Consider the following 15,325-nt stretch of genomic DNA (forward strand, 5'->3'; position numbering starts at 1 on the left):
CTCCAGCGACGCTTTCCCCAGGACCAGCGACCTCTGAATCCTCAGAGGACTGCCCTGCTTCCAAAAGACTAAGAAACTCCCGAGAACAGCGGCCCTAGTCAACAAAGACTGCAACTTTGTGTCCAGAGGAGCAGATTTAAAGACCCCTGCAATCCCCGCAAGAAGCGTGAGACTTGCAACACTGCACCCGGCGACCCCGACTCGACTGGTGGAGAAACAATGCTACACGGAGGACCCCCCCGGCGACTCCGAGACTGTGAGTAACCAAAGTTGTCCCCCCTGAGCCCCCACAGCGACGCCTGCAGAGGGAATCCCAAGGCTCCCCCTGACCGCGACTGTCTGAATCCAAAATCCCGATGCCTGGAAAAGACCCTGCACCCGCAGCCCCCAGGACCTGAAGGATCGGAACTCCAGTGCAGGAGTGAAACCCAGGAGGCCCTCTCCCTTGCCCAGGTAGTGGCTACCCCGAGGAGCCCCCCCCCCCTTGCCTGCATCGCTAGAGAGACCCCTTGGTCTCCCATTGAAACCTATTGAAAACCCAACAAGTGTTTGCACACTGCACCCGGCCGCCCCAGTGCCGCGGAGGGTGTACTTTTTGTGCTGACTTGTGTCCCCCCCCGGTGCCCTACAAAACCCCCCTGGTCTGCCCTCCGAAGACGCGGGTACTCACCTGCTGGCAGACTGGAACCGGGGCACCCCCTTCTCCATTGAAGCCTATGTGTTTTGGGCACCACTTTGAACTCTGCACCTGACCGGCCCTGAGCTGCTGGTGTGGTGACTTTGGGGTTGCTCTGAACCCCCAACGGTGGGCTACCTTGGACCCCAATTTGAACCCCGTAGGTGGTTTACTTACCTGCAAGAACTAACATTAATTTACCTCCCCCAGGAACTGTGAAAATTGCAGTGTCCACTTTTGAAATAGCTATATGTGTGTTATGTAAAAAGTATATATGCTATTGTGATTATTCAAAGTTCCTAAAGTACTTACCTGCAATACCTTTCAAATGAGATATTACATGTAGAATTTGAACCTGTGGTTCTTAAAATAAACTAAGAAAAGACATTTTTTCTATACAAAAACCTATTGGCTGGAATTGTCTCTGAGTGTGTGTTCCTCATTTATTGCCTGTGTGTATGTACAACAAATGCTTAACTACTCCTTGGATAAGCCTACTGCTCGACCACACTACCACAAAATAGAGCATTAGTATTATCTCTTTTTGCCACTATCTTACCTCTAAGGGGAACCCTTGGACTCTGTGCATACTATTCCTTACTTTGAAATAGTGCATACAGAGCCAACTTCCTACAGCATGTTACCCCCATTTTTACATGTATGTAAGTTTGTTTTTGCCTGTCTCACTGGGGTCCTGCTAGCCAGGACCCCAGTGCTCATAGTTTGTGGCCTGAATGTACCTGTGTAGTGACTAACTGTGTCACTGAGGCGCTGCTAATCGGAACCTGAATGCTTATGCTCTCTCAGCCTTTAAAATTGTCACTATGGGCTAGTGGCCATTTTCGCCAATACTAATTGGCACACTGGAACACCCTTATAATTCCCTAGTATATAGTACCTAGGTACCCAGGGTATTGGGGTTCCAGGAGATCCCTATTAAATGCAGCATTTCCTTTGCCAACCATAGGGAGCTCAGACAAATCTTACACAGGACTGCCACTGCAGCCTGAGTGAAATAACGTACACGTTACTTCACAGCCATATTACACTGCACTTAAGTAACTTATAAGTCACCTATATGTCTAACCTTCACTTAGTGAAGTTTAGGTGCAACGTTACCAAGTGTGAGGGCACCCTGGCACTAGCCAAGGTGCCCCCACATAGTTCAGGGCAATTTCCCCAGACTTTGTGAGTGCAGGGACACCATTACACGCGTGTACTACATATAGGTCAATACCTATATGTAGCTTCATAATGGTAACTCCGAATATGGCCATGTAACATGTCTAGGATCATGGAATTGTCCCCCCATGCCAAATTTGGTATTGGGGTGCCAATCCCATGCATCCCCGGGGCTCCACTATGGACCCTGGGTACTGCCAAACCAGCTCTCTGGGGTTTTCTCTGCAGCTACCGCGGCTGCCACCCCACAGACATGGTTCTGCCCTCCCGGGGTGTGGGCAGCCCAGTTCCAGGAAGGCATAACAAAGGATTTCCTCTGAGAGAGGGCGTTACAACCTCCCCCTTTGGAAATAGGTGTAACGGGCTGGGGAGGAGTAGCCTCTCCCAGCCTCTGGAAATGCTTTGAAGGGCCCAGATGGTGCCCTCCTTGCATAAGCCAGTCTACACCGGTTCAAGGAACTCCCCCAGTCCCAGCTCTGGCGCAAAACTGGACAAAGGAAAGGGGAGTGACCACTCCCCTGTCCATCACCACCCCAGGGGTGGTGCCCAAAGCTCCTCCAGTGTGTCCCAGACCTCTGCCATCTTGAATCCAGAGGTGTGAGGGCACAATGGAGGCCTCTGAGTGGCCAGTGCCAGCAGGTGACGTCAGAGACCCCTGATAGGTGCTTACCTCACTAGGTGGCCAATTCTCCCCTGAGGAATATTTAGGGTCTCTCCTGTGGGCTTTTCCTCAGATAACGACTTGTAAGAATTCACCAGAGCTCCTCTACACCTCCCTCTTCGACTTCTGCCAAGGATCGACCACTGACTGCTGCAGGATGCCTGCAAAACAGCAACTAAATAGTAAGAAGACTACCAGCGACATTGTAGCGCCTAATCCTGCTGGCTTTCTTGACTGTTTCCTGGTGGTGCATGCTTTGGGGGCTGCCTGCCTTCATCCTGCACTAGAAGCCACAAAGAAATCTCCTGTGGGTTGCCGCAATCTTTCCCCTGCTCCAGCAGACACCAAACTTCAGTGTCACCGTACTCTGGGACCCGTCTCATCTTGACGAGCATGGCCCCTGGAACACAGGTGGTGGACCCAAGTGACCCAGACTGTCCAGTGGTCCAACTGTCCAAATTTGGAGGAGGTAAGTCCTTGCCTCCCATCTCGAGACAGTAATCCTGTGCACCGCGTGAACTGCAGCTGCTAGGGCTTCTGTGCATTTTTGCAAGGAATCCTTTGTGCACAGCCTAGCCCAGGTCCCCAGCACTCCGTTCTGCATTGCTCAACTCGCTGAGTTGACCACCAGCTTCAAAGGACCTTCTTTTGTAGTTTTGAGACGACCGCCATGCTCAGTTTTCTTGAACCCGTGTTCAAGTACTTCTGCGGGTGCTGCCTTCTTGTGCGTGGGTTCTCTGTGTTGCTGAGGGCCCCCTCTGTCTCCTCTCCCAAGTAGCGGCATCCTGGTCCTTCTGGGCCCGGGCAGCACCCTTTTTCAACCGTGACCTTTGCAGCTAGCAAGGCTTGTTTGCAGTCTTTCTCCAAAGAAACAATGCTGCATCCTCCAGCACTCCATGGGACATCTTCTGCACAAAGGAGAAGTTCCTAGCACCTTTTGTTGTTGCAGAATCTTCAGCTTCTTCCATCCGGAGGCAGCCATTTTGCACCTTCATCCGGGGTTTAGTGGGCTCCTGCCTCCCCAGACACTTTCTTGACTCTTTGAATTGGTCCTCTTCCTTTAAAGGTCCTCAGGTCCAGGAATCCATCTTCAGTGCTTTGCAGTCTGTTGTGGTCTTTGCAGAAACCTCTATCACAAGTTTAGAGTGTTTCTGGGGAAGTAGTATCACTTTGCTCCTACTTTTCAGGGTCTTGGGGTGGGGTGTCTTGGACACCCTTAGTGTTTACTTACACTCCCAGCGATCCTCTACACTCTACACTAGCCTAGGGGTCCATTTGTGGTTCGCATTCCACTTGTTTAGTATATGGTTTGTGTTGCCCCTAGGCCTATTGCATCCTATTGTATTCTACAGTGTTTGCACTACTTTTCTAACTGTTTACTTAACTGATTTTGGTTTGTGTGTATCTTACTTACCTCCTAAGGGAGTATGTCCTCTGAGATATTTTTGGCACATTGTCACTAAAATAAAGTACCTTTATTTTGAGAAATCCTGAGTATTGTGTTTCTTATGATATAGTACCTATATGATATAAGTGGTATAGTAGGAGCTTTGCATGTCTCATTGTTCAGCCTATGTGCTCTGCTATAGCTGCCTCTATCAGCCTAAGCTGCTAGAACACTACTAATCAGGGATAACTGGACCTGGCACAAGGTTTAAGTGCCATCAGGTACCCACTATAAGCCAGGCCAGCCTCCTACACATAGGCTACCTAACATAGAATTCCCTAGTATATGGTACCAGGAATACCCTGGGCCTGTAAAGCTTTTTCTAGCAGTAAGAACCCAAAATTGCCATTTTTGCTGCGCGAGACGGGTAGCTCCATTGGCGAGTACAGAGTTACACGCTAACTTAAAAGCTGTGCTAACTCCTGAATGGGACTACCAAAGTTGGTACTTCATGGTATCAAACAACCCATTACAATGAACTTAACATGATGGTCAAGTCAAAATTAATGTAACTTGTTGCCACATGCAATTTTTAGAAAGTTGCTACTCATGTTTTCCAGGGGCCATTTGCTGAGGGTCGCCAAGAGACAGCCTTCTGCCCACTTGCAGAGATGTGCAAACAGTTGCCACGACAAGGAACAATAGAGGCTTGCCACTGGCAGAGGTGTTACCTCCTCCTGAAAGTAAGCCACACAAGGTGTTAAGCCAAAGAGCAAGCTTCAAAGGGGAAGACAACTTTGAAGGGCAAATGGTAACCACACTGGAGAGGAGCTGCTCTTTTCTTTGGGTTGAGAGGATGTTGTCAGGGACAGAAAGGGGGCAGGGCTCATAAAATCATGAAAATGTTATTAGACATGCAGGTCGAGTAACTTAAATAATCTACTTGACCTAACTGTATTGTACTTGACCCATAAACGGGTCTCAATTTGTGTGATTCTAGGCAAATAGTTTAGAGTCGCCTTTTTCTTAATTCTCACATATGAGTGCACCTTCAAATATGTGAGCTCAGCACTTCTGCAGTACAAAAAACTTATTTTGTTTGATTAAGTAGACTAAAGTTTGCTGCATGCATCACAAAAATCTAGCCCACATAACCTAGGGCTTCTTTTAGTTTACTAACAACATTGCCATCAGGGCAGGAGTGCTTCTCAGTTTGTTTAAACACTCAATTTGAATACATTTATTACTAAAACATGATGGGGTAACATATTGTCATCTACACACAATAACTTTCCATGTAATTTCCAAAAACCTCTCCACTAACTTGCAGATTTACTGATAAAACGAAAACGAAATAGTGTATTAACAATCTGTGAAAATTGGGTTTCAGAAAACATATGCTTTGCACATCAACATGTAAAGTATTCTGATTTGTTTTCATCCTATTAAAACCTGTTTTCATCACACAGAAATATAAACAAGCATTTGCAATGCAACGGGTCTCGCAGTTGCTCGAGTTAGAGCTATTTGCGTTGTAAACTCTTAACCGGACGTTACTTGCCACACAAATTAAAAGAAAAAAAATGAAGCACGATCGTGCTATGTAAACCCCAGCACAATCGCGCTGCGTGGAAAATGAAAGGCTAACGCAGTCCGGAAACCATGTTGGAAACATGGAGCCTCGTATGTTTTCAGTAGTTTACCGGTGCTTTGTAGGTGGGCTAAACACCAGAAAAGGCATGACGTATGCATGCCTTTCATGAATGAAAGCAAGCGGATTTTAAAAGGCAAGCCCACGAACCAATGAAAGTGACTGACGTGACATGGGCATGGTTAGAAGCCCAAACTTTGTGACACTCTGCCTATCGGCAAGCACTGCTCTCTTTTATTGTTAACAGTTTGGGCTCAATGCCCTTTTAACTTTAGTTACTCTAGCTATTAATTTATTACGACTACCTCGGAGTACGCCATTTTTTTTTAGTGACACAAACCCCTTGCCACATATTCTTTCCTCCAGATCTCCGCTATGGGCGGTTCCTTTTTTTCGGGTTTACGGCCTGTCAGAGCCCTCCCTGAACGGCACTGCGGCGGCCATTTTGGAGGGCGAAAACAGTCAGCAGTCTAGCTTCTCATGGGCAAGCTCGATCCAACGGCTCCCCTTTCCGCATTTAAGCGGATGGGGACGCGGCCGTACTACCATGAGTGTGGGGCCTCAAATTAATTTTCTATTGTCTGGTTTGTGTGTGGGATTTTCCAGTGCTATTTACAAGCTATTTTAATTGGGTTTTTTTTTTACTTTGTGACACTCTGCATATCGGCAAGAACTGCTCTCTTATTGTTAACAGTTTGGGCTCAATGCCCGTTTAACTTTAGTTACTCTAGCTATTAATTTATTACGACTACCTCTGAATAAGCCATTTCTTTTTAGTGACACAAACCCCTTGCCACATATTCTTTCCTCCAGATCTCCGCTATGGGCGGTTCCTTTTTTCGGGTTTAGGACCTGTCAGAGCCCTCCCCGAATGGCATTGCGGCGGGCATTTTGGAGGGAGAAAACAGTCGCCGGTCTAGCTTCTCGTGGACAAGCTCGACCAGACTGCTCCCCATTCCGCATTTATGCGGATGGGGACGCGGATGTGCAGCGGGCGCGCCTAAGGCAAGCCTGACTGCGCCCGAACGGGGTCTAGGGCCAGTTACTCTGCCCAAGGGGCTTGCACCCCCCTTTTCAGGACATATTCTGGACAAGAGCTTTTAGCTCTTAAACATGACTTTACGCATAGGCACTGTAAGCCTGCTGATCCTGACCAATTTAGTAGATGGAATTGTGGGATGTGCGATTGGCACACCAAAATAACATCTGACAAGGACTGCCCTATACCCAATACACAAATTGAATCTCGAAGCAATAACCAGGCAGGCATTACACAGCCACACATAATCTGTGGGTTAATCAATGATCGCTCCATGGGCAAGCACACGTTTCAAATAAGTGAACTGATTGAAGTGGCTCATCTTGATTGCCTCTTCATCACGGAAACCTGGGCTAAAGAAGACTCCATCCCAGATTTCCTGTTGGCCTTCCCTCCGGGTTTCTCTTTTTCCAGACTAGATAGGCTGGAGAAGAGAGGAGGTGGGCTTGCGGTGATCTTTAGGAGCAATTTTTACTGTCCATTGGCGGAGCTTACCACGAGCCAGGCTATTTGTGAAGGAGCCTATTTTAAATTACGCCTTCAGTATACCATCCTTTTTGAGGGCCGATTAATATATAGACCACCTGGCCCTAAGAAGGATTTCATTTTGGCTTGGCCCACTATAATCAAACCGATGGCCCTGTCTCCTAAGGCAATTGTTTTGGGTGATTTTAAGCTCCATTTGGAAGATAAGTCGGATTCAGTTACCTGTGAGTTTCTGGGCCTGATGATGAGTCTTGACTGGGATCTTTCTGATTTGGTCACTTCACATAGCGCAGGGCACATGCTTGATGGTATTTTTATTCGGCATGGTAATGGCACTTAGCTAGACAATAGGGCCCTTGACTGGACAAACCATCACCTGCTGACCTTTAAGGTAGCTGGTACGAAAGCAACTATAAAAACACCCCTTGCGCCCAGACCTAGTAGACCCATGGCATAAGGTGCAGGAGACCAACCTGGCCAGGACTCTTAAGTCAGGTTGGGAACAGGCGAAAGCACAGAGTCTCCTTAGACCAGAGGTCTTTGAAACAGGGATTAGAGCGGCCATTGACACATTGGCTCCTCTTGCCATACTCGGACCTAAACGTGGGCGTTCTTCTTCAGCTCCTTGGTATTCAGAGGAACTTACAAATCTGCAGAGAGCTTATCGCCGTCAGGAACATAGATGGCAGCTTAACAAGACCATGACGGAGAGAGGTAAACTCAGGGTCTCCTTTGAGAAATATAAACTAGCCATTAAAACAGCAAAAATAGAATACTTCTCCCGTATTATTAGAGAAGCACAGAGCGTACCGGGGGAACTCTTTAAAGTGGTCCATACTCTGACCCTTGCGTTCCCTCCTTCCTGTCTAGAGAATTCTCACACATTCTGCCAAAAAGTTGCAGACTTTTTTAAGAATAAAATCATCCAACTGCAGGCAAATTTTGCGAAAGTCACACTGGAAAGAGAGGGGGGCATGTGGGAGGGTTCTCCGCTCTCAGATTCCACTCCTACGTTGAATAGTTTTCCTCCCTTACCGGCTAAAAGGATCTCTGAACAATTGGCTAGAGTTAAATCTGGTTCTCCAAATGATCCTTGCCCCCCGCGGATCTTAAAGTTAGTACCAGACCTGATTTCTACAGCCTTGGAACCAGTATATGCAGACACCTTGAGGGAAGGGTGCTTTCCGGATGCTTGGAAACAATCTATTATGATACCTTTAATTAAGAAGCCAGGCAAGGAATCTAACGATTAAAAAAATCTGCGACCTATCTCCCTTTTACCCGGCCAAGATCCTGGAAAGACACCTTAATACGGAATTGGCTGATTTCCTACAAGTGAATGGTAGACTCGATCTGTCCCAACAAGGGTTCCGACAAGCTCATAGCACAGAACCTGCGCTGATTTCCTCAGCGGATATTATTCGCAGAAGAGTAGATCGGGGGAAGGCGCCATCCTTGTCTTACTTGATCTTTCCGCGGCTTTCGATACTATATCCCCGCAACGCCTTATTCAGCGATTGCATCAGGCAGGAGTCAGAAATAGGGCACTTGATATCCTCAAGTCTTTCCACACCAACAGATCCATCACTGTGTCCTGTGGGTATTATAGGGCTGCCCCTTTTCAATTACCATGTGGTGTCCCCCAGGGGTCTTCGCTCAGCCCCACTCTGTTTAGTCTTTATGTAGCACCATTGGGCAATTTAGTGCGCTCTTTTGGTTTTCAGATTGTGTCATACGCGGACGATACTCTGCTGATTATTCCGGTCTCTCACAACTGGGATGAGACCGCCGACAGATTTCATCAATGTATGAGAGAGATCAGCAGCTGGATGAGCAGTAATTGGCTCAAACTTAATAGGGAAAAGACTGAAATCATTTTTTTTGGATTAGACAGTAAGTTATGGAGTCCCCGCTGGTGGCCGGAGTCTTGTAGTGGTCGGCTAGAAATCTGGGCATTGTATTCAACAGTTCCCTTTCATTTGAGCAACAAGTTAACCAGGCGGTTAAAGGCTGCTATTGGGCATTAAGAACCCTTAAGAAAATCTTTCCCTTTATTCAGGAAAACCTGAAAATTGTGGTGGTTCTGGCACTGGTAATGTCTAGATTGGACTACTGTAATGCCTTAATGTTGAATATTAGTAAATCCGCACTCCACAAGATACAACTTATCCAGAACATGGCAGCCGGTTTGATTTTAAACCTACAGCACTCTGCATCTGTTAGCAGCTGCCTCAGACAACTCCACGGATTAAGTTTAAGTCTCTCTGTTTAACTTATAAAGGCCCACCACCAAGAGGGCTGCGATTATCTTAGATCAGTTCTACAACCCTACTAGCCGGTTCGGATGCTGAGATCTTCATTTAGACAGCTTATTTCGGTGCCCCGCTGTCAGAGGGTTAGGTGGGGGGGAACAAAGCTTTTTCGGTGGGGGCAGCCTGACTCTGGAATTCCCCCCTTCTTGCGAACAGGCAGATATATTTTGGCTTTAGAAAGAAACTGAAAACTTGGCTGTCCTCCCATTAAAATGGGGTTTTATGGAATGGCATTGGTGTCTGACCGCTTTCTGTCTTTGTATTTCTACGACTCACTGGTACTTATCAGCGCTTCGATGCTACGGCCGGAATGTGCTCTACAAATGATTTACAATACAATGATTTACAATACAAAGTCCTGGAACTCTGCAGTCAGAAGTAAAATTAATTGTAAGAAAAACTGACTTTTGACCTCTGTCAGTGAACACAGAGCAAATGTGACATAAGAACAAGACTTAAAAGGCATCTTTTATTGCCCCTCCACTTTTCAAATGAAAAGAACACCTGTTCAGTGTCAACTGGCCAGAAAGGGCGAGTAAGTTTTCAAAATGGCTCGACCTGATCAAATAATCAATCAATCAATCAACAATTTAAATAGCGCGCTACTCACCCGCAAGGGTCTCAAGGCGCTGGGTAGGCAGGGGGGTGGGGGTCCATTACTGCTCGAAAAGCCAGGTCTTGAGTTGCTTCCTGAAGGAGAGATGGTCCTGGGTCTGCAGTAGGTGGATGGGGAGGGAGTTCCATGTCTTAGCCGCCAGGTAGGAGAAGGATCTTCCTCCGGCGGTGGTTCTGCGAATGCGTGGTACGGCGGCGAGGGCGAGGCTGGTCGATCGCAGCTGGCGGGTGGGCGTGTAGAAGGTGAGGCGGTTGTTGAGGTACTTGGGGCCCAGGTCGTGGAGAGCCTTGTGTGCGTGGGTGAGGAGTCTGAACGTGATTCTCTTGTTGACGGGGAGCCAGTGCAGGTCTCTCAGGTGGGCGGAGATGTGGGCGTGGCGGGGGATGTCCAAGACGAGTCGTGCGGAGGCGTTCTGTATGCGCTGGAGTCCTTTCTGAAGCTTGGCTGTGGTTCCTGCGTAGAGGGCGTTCCCGTAGTCCAGTCGGCTGGTGACGAGCGCCTGGGTGACCGTTTTCCTGGTTTCGGTGGGGAACCAACGAAAGATCTTTCGGAGCATGCGCAGGGTGTTGAAACAGGATGACGAGACGGCGTTGACTTGTTTGGTCATCGAGAGGGAGGAGTCCAGGATGAAGCCCAGGTTTCGTGCGTGGTCCGTTGGCTTGGGGGTGGTGCCCAGGGCAGGGGGCCACCAGGAGTCGTCCCAGGCGGAGGGAGATGATCCCAGGATGAGGACTTCCGTCTTGTCTGAGTTCAGTTTCAGACGGCTGTTCTTCATCCACTCGGCGACGTCTTTCATTCCTTCGTGTAGGCTGGCTCTGGCGGTGGCGGGGTCGTTGGTGAGGGAGAGGATCAGCTGGGTGTCGTCGGCGTAGGAAATGATGTTGAGGTTGTGTTGGCGTGCGATGGTCGCGAGGGGGCTCATGTAGACGTTGAAGAGGGTGGGGCTGAGCGAGGATCCTTGAGGTACGCCGCAGATGACTTCGGTGGCTGCGGACCGGAACGGGGGGAGGCGGACTCTCTGGGTTCTTCCGTCGAGGAACGAGATGATCCATTCCAATGCCTTTTCTTGGATTCCGGTGTTGCTGAGGCGCTGTATCAGTGTGCGGTGGCAGACTGTGTTGAACGCTGCAGAGAGGTCCGGGAGGATGAGGACAGCTGTTTCCCCGTTGTTGAGCAGGGATCTGATGTCGTCGGTGGCTGCGATGATGGCGGTCTCGGTGCTGTGGTTGGCTCGGAAACCGGACTGTGATCGGTTGAGGGATCCGTTGGTCTCGAGGAAGGCGGCGAGCTGTTTGTTGACGGTCTTCTCGAGGACTTTGGCAGGAATAAGACTCGCCAATGCTAGTGGGTGAGTGGATTTTTCGAGCCTAGGGGGGAAACTATTTTTTTTCTGTGGTTGTGGAGCCCACAGGTAGCCACACCTCTAGGGTGAGCTAACGAACTGCTGAGGAAGACAGGGGTTCTGCTTTCTTAAGAATGGAGCCTTATGGGGTGCTGGATGCCACAAATCGAAGGAAGTTGTCATCAGGTGGGAGGGAACCTAGTAGCCCATTGACTAGAGAACGCAACTTCCCCCAAACCCAGCCTGAAGCAGACACTGCAAAGAGTCAGTCAGCTCACTTCCTGTTCTCAGCACAGGGCCACATAAGCTGAAGGAGACTGCTTGGGCAAGTTGGAAGCCCAGATCAAGTATCACCACTCCTGCTGTGCAGCCCAAGATACCAGGACTGGATGCTCAAAATTTGCACTCGAGTCTGCTGGACCCGAGAGTCACTGGAGTGCAGCTTCGTCACCCTGGAGAGAACACAAAGAGAAGAAAACTGCTGTGGTGGGAGAATGGCAGCCCGGTGGCAACTGGACTTCTGTTGGCTTAGAGAAGACTTTGTAGGATGTCAATCCCGGAGGCCAGATTCACCTCACCAGGACTATGGACCAAGGAGTAGCCCCAGGAAAAACCGCGCAGCATCTTTAGCATCTTTGAGCATCTTCAGCATCCTGCACCCCTGGCATCAGGACCACTCCATAGAAGTCAACAGCAAGAAGCTAAAAATATTCTCTATTTACTGTATTTTTACAAATTGGTGTGGAATTGGAGTGTCGAATTTCTTTCTTCTTTAATTGTTTTAGTGGAGCTTAAATGCTTTACACTTGTTCCTTGGTGTAAGCCTGACTGCTCAGAACAATAACTACCTGGTGTTGAGCTAAGGTTTAAGAAATAAAACATAACTAGTCCTAAAGGGGTTGGTAGTGAATTACATGCTTAAGTCACACAACCACTCAATTTCCTTACAAATGCTCAATCCCGTTTAGCCATCATAAATATAAATGAGTATGGAAACAAAGATGTGTGAATGTTAGCCTGACAGAGGAGCATCAAATCCCGACTCGTGTGCTGATACTCATTAAACACCACAACGTCTTCCAGTGAGTCTATCTTTGGATACAAACATTGCAATACACAATATTCAAAGTTATGCAGGGCGTGAGGTTCACAAGACTAAGGGCTAGATCCTGGCAGAGAAGAATACTCAGTCACAAACATGACGGATAGCCTGTCTGCCGTATTATGATCTAATTCTATTCAAAGGGGACTGTAATACAGCTGACAGCATATCTGTCATGTTTGTGACAGAATATGTCCTCCACCAGGATCTAAATCAGGCCCTAAGACTTTGATCCTATGCTACTACCATTTAACTTGCAAATTATTGCCTGAACCTGAAAATCAGTTAAATCACAAAAAACAATTTTTAATGCAGCAACGTATGTGTACAACAAGAAATAGCCCTCACAATAAAGAATAGGTATGCACAAACATTGTGCATCTCTTAAGATGTCAATGCTTGGGTTAAAAGCATCAACTTGCTGAAAAGTATTTTCACATGGGACCATTACATTGCTATGAATTGTACACTAGCTAGATGCAAATATCAAAGGGGAGGGGGACCCATGTCAAGGGGGGGGGGGGGGGAGGTGGGTGTTTGGGGGAGGATTTTTAAAAATGTACGTTTTCTCCGTTCCCGCCAACTCCTGTTGCCTCACACCGTATCTGGTGTCCTAGCATTCACTGGGACACCAGCACAGGCTCTCCAGCAATCCTGGCACTACTTTCATGCAAAACTTAGCATGAAAGCAGCGTCAGGATTGGTCTCAGTGACTGTGCAGTTTCTGTAGCCTGGCTGCTAAACACAGCTGGGCTGGAGAAACTTAAAAGCACATGTGTGTTTGGGCGGCCTGAGACGGCTGGCCAAACACACATGCGCACTTAGGTGCACACTCTCCTCATCCCCCCTCCATTGGCCCAGCCCGGCCCCACCCTGTAGTGCTGGCAGAACCAGCATAAGAAAAATAAAACAGTGTAACTATAATTTTATTTTTCATCTCCTGGCTCTTTGTAAGAGGGGCGAAGCTCCTCCACCATTGCGGAGGAGTCACCCCTGCTGTAAAGTCCTAAATATTATTCAAGGCACTTTAAAATTACGACCATGTGCACTTCTGGGAAGGAAATACGTAAGAAATACTGATGCTGTCTGAGAGGCCACTTCTTTGTTATTCAGAAGATACTTGGCAGTATCTGATATGGGAACTGCCATTTGTATCCAATGTCACTGTGCCACCAATAATAGTGCAGTCATATTGGAAAATCCAGATACCCTCTTTTAATCCCTTGACTCTCTCAGGTTGGCAAAGCTGAGCAGTTAAAGCTGCAGAGATTAAAGTTCCCCAAGGCCATGTGAGTAGTTCCTTCTTGTTTCTAGCTCAACCTCCTCTGATCTTCCTTTTACCCCTGGACCTATTTAATGGGAATAACAAGGTTGACTGAACGAGCACATCCCTGCAGTCTGAACAGGTCTAGCAGCATTTACAGGGTGGCGAAAACAGTGCATCTGAGTGGAGGCGAAGGAAAGCTATTTTGAGAAACCATTACAAAAATATATTTATATATATCAAACTAGGTTGGAACAAACTTCAAAGACGCATTAAATCATAATGGATGGGTATGTTGCCTAAATGACAAGATGTTGAAATATGAACTGGATCTCTACCCAAGGTAATTCTTTCTTTCAGAACATGGAGCTGAGTGATGCTATTTCCTTTTGGTTGGGTACACGCCAGACGGCCCTGCTGAAGCTCTGCTGGTGTGGGGCTGCCCTCCTGTTGCTGCTGATTTGCCTACATGGCCCCAGAAACCAAAACGAGTCTAGCAATGCAAGAGAATCTTGACGTCCTCTCCCTCTCACTGGAGACCAGATGGCTGCCTCAAGAAAAACAAACCAACATGTACAGTTGAACTGAGTGATGAGTGCCTGGTAGGAACATTCTCTATCTGCACTACCTTTTGTTGTTTTCACTGGCTTACATGACCGTCTTAAGAAGATCTAGTAGCAAGTTTGCTTTCATGCAAGCCAGATTAAAAAGAGTTAAAGTGGTCTTGTATGTGTCCTATTGGCCTCTTAGACTTTTGCACTTTTGCCCTAGTGGGTAATTCACATGCTAGTATGGGCACCCCAGAATTCAGAGATGTGCAAATAACCACTGCTTCTCAACACCTTATCTTGTACCCATTTTGGAAAAACAAAGGTTTCCTTAATACCTATTTTTCACTCTTTAAATGTCACCAAATAAGTTGCTGTACAACAAGTATACAATGAAAACCCATTGCAAGGTGCAGCTCCTTTATTGGCTCTGGGTACCTAGGGTTCTTGATGAACCTATAAGCCCTATATATCATATCACCACAACCAGAAGAGTCCAGCAGACCTAACGGTATATTACTTTTGAAAGTATGACACTGCAGGAAAAAGTTACAGAGTAAAACATGGAGAAATATGGCTTTTTTTTTTACCTCAATTTCAATTTTTTTTTTTATTTCAGCTGTTATTTTCTGTAGGAAAACATTGTAGGATCTACACAAATTACCCTTTGCTGAATTCAGAATTTCAGAAATGTTTAGCTGTCGTGGATCCAGCATTAGTTTCACACCGATTTTTGTCACTAACTGGAAGGAGGCTAAAAGCACAATAAATAGTAAAAATGGGGTATGTTCTAGTAAAATGCCAAAATCGAGAGTTTTCTAATTGAAGTCTGCCTGTTCCTGAAAGCTGGGAAGATGGTGATTTTAGCACCGCAATTCCTTTGTTGATGCCATTTTCAGGGGAAAAAACACACATGCTTTCTTCTACAGCCCTTTTTCCCATTTTTCTAAAAACAACAAACAATTGTAGCTGTATTTTGGCTGACTTCTTGGTCGCCTCCAGGGGAACCCACAAACTCTGGGTACCTTTAGAATCCTTAAGATGCTAGAAAAAAAGGAT

At 47.2% G+C, this 15,325-nt stretch overlaps 1 protein-coding gene across 1 annotated transcript in view; it reads right to left on the reverse strand.

Annotated features, from left to right (window-relative positions):
* Window positions 1–15,325, reverse strand: part of TAF9B (TATA-box binding protein associated factor 9b) — a 113,506-nt gene that overhangs the window by 35,338 nt on the left and 62,843 nt on the right. The gene's annotated exons all lie outside the window — the stretch shown is intronic.

The sequence above is a fragment of the Pleurodeles waltl genome, chromosome 2_1, assembly GCF_031143425.1.
Source record: "Pleurodeles waltl isolate 20211129_DDA chromosome 2_1, aPleWal1.hap1.20221129, whole genome shotgun sequence".
NCBI classification, from domain to species: Eukaryota; Metazoa; Chordata; class Amphibia; order Caudata; family Salamandridae; genus Pleurodeles; species Pleurodeles waltl.